This window comes from Camelus dromedarius, chromosome 4, assembly GCF_036321535.1.
Source record: "Camelus dromedarius isolate mCamDro1 chromosome 4, mCamDro1.pat, whole genome shotgun sequence".
In the NCBI taxonomy this organism is placed as follows: Eukaryota; Metazoa; Chordata; class Mammalia; order Artiodactyla; family Camelidae; genus Camelus; species Camelus dromedarius.
Genome location: NC_087439.1, coordinates 94,556,311 through 94,558,205, shown reverse-complemented (window position 1 = coordinate 94,558,205; position 1,895 = coordinate 94,556,311). Strand labels below are relative to the sequence as shown.

Genomic DNA, 1,895 nt, shown 5'->3' with positions numbered 1-1,895 from the left:
TTCTGCTTGTTCCCAACCTAAGGTAATACCTAGAAGCTTTCTTTTTTTTTTTTTTTTTTCTTCTCTCTACAATCTACCTGGGGGAAAACTGAATATAGATTGAGATACAGGCCAAATGTACTTATTTGTTTGTTTATTTATTTACATAAAGATGTAACATCATCTCAGGTCAGTTTGCTCAAATGCTCCCACCCCTGCCGTGCCACCATATGTGTAAGTCTGGTCTAGATCCACTACACTCTCTTTTTTTTTTAACAAAGAATCAACTTTATTAGACATTCAGGGTCAGTTTCTCTTTTTGCCCTTGCCTGTAGCCCTGGCCGGTGTGAGGCCTGGAGCTGCTGCCTGGTACAGAGGGGAAGAGATCTGGTTGATGTAGAGCCGACCCAACCATGGAGAAGGTGAAGCAGGTGGTGACAGCAGACTCGGTCGATGAGGCCAGAGGCGAAGAGGACCAACAGGAGGCAGAGGAGAATCTCAGGGAAGATCTTCCCTTGGAATCCTTTGCCAAAGACAGGATTCTCCAGATTACTGAAGGCAGCGAGAGAGAAGGCGAAAAGGCGGGAACCAAGCAGGCCGCCCTGGATGGGGAGCCACTCGGTGGAGGCCAGTTGGCGGCTGTGCACCTGCAGCCCAGCGAAGAGCAGCGGGGACAGGAGGGAGGAGCGCGCCAGCGAGGCGCCTGTACCCACCGCCACCGCGCCCGGCCCCTGGGTCCGATCCGCGTCTCTGTCCCGGAGGAGGGTCGAACCGGGAGCGGCTGGCTGTGCGCATGCGTCAGGCGCCAGCCGTTCTCCTTCCTCCCCCACGTCTGCCTCGTTTTCCCTCCCGGCGCCCGGATGCAGCGCCCTCTTCCTCGGCGGGCGCTGTTCGAGGCTGACCGCTGGCCTCTTTATTGCTCTGTTGGTCTATTCTTGTGCCAGCACCACATGGCCTTAATGACGGTGGCTTTATAGTGAGTCTTAATTTCCCTTAGAGCAAGTTCTCCGCCCTTGGTTTTCATCAAGCATGGCTTTGCTGTTCTTGCTCTTGATTCTTACTCTGTATAAATGCTAGAATCAAGTTCCATGAAGAAAGGAAACCTCTCTTGGATTTGGACTGAAGTCATATTAACCTTATAGGTCAATGTGCAGAGGACTAGGGGGTATGTGTGTGTGTGTGTGTTCTATGTGCTGCTTCACTGGGAAGGAGCCCCTGGAGCGGGCTCTGGCCCAGGCCCAGCCACTCCCCGTTCTGTCCATCCGTCCAGCTCACTTGCAGGATGCTCGTCTCCTTGGCCAGGTGGACGATGGAGTGCAGGGCGCTGTTCCTCCACCCTTTGGTCCCACCATCTCTCTGCAGCTCCCTCTACATCTCAGGTGGTAATGAGGGCAGATCACCAAGGGAGCAAATGGCAGCCCTACTTCCTGCAGGTCCCCTAATCCTTTGGTGACTCTCTTGAGACCCCTGCTTTGGCCTTGGGATCCCCGACCCATCCACCCCCCTCCCTCCTTCTAGGGAGGGAGAGGGATACACTTTCTCCCTTAACTCAGAAAGCCACAAACTGTCAGCTTCCTCACTCCTCCCGAAGGGCCAGTGGGCAGCCCTCAGACCTCCCGGCCGGGAAGAGGCGGGCTCCCCACCACTGGCATCTCTCTGAACTTGGCATTGAGGGTGCTTAGTGCTTGTGTGCTCAGCTTACGACTTTGATACCCTCAGATCACTTCCTTTTTTTACTATTTTTTTTTAAAACAAATTTTACCCACTTTTCTTTAAACATCTCAATTCTTGAGTTCTTAATTGTAATGTTTAATTTTTCCTTAATCAACTGGAGTCATTTTTAAATAATTTTTTTCTCAAGAGATGATGTTTATGAAAGATTCTTCAAGTCCTTTCATGACTGAAGATCTCTGACT

The 1,895-nt window shown here is 51.5% G+C and overlaps 1 pseudogene; it reads right to left on the bottom strand.

Moving 5' to 3' along the window:
- Window positions 1-285: 285 nt before the first annotated feature.
- LOC105085547 (keratinocyte-associated protein 2-like) lies at window positions 286-774 on the bottom strand (annotated as a pseudogene).
- Window positions 775-1,895: the final 1,121 nt, after the last annotated feature.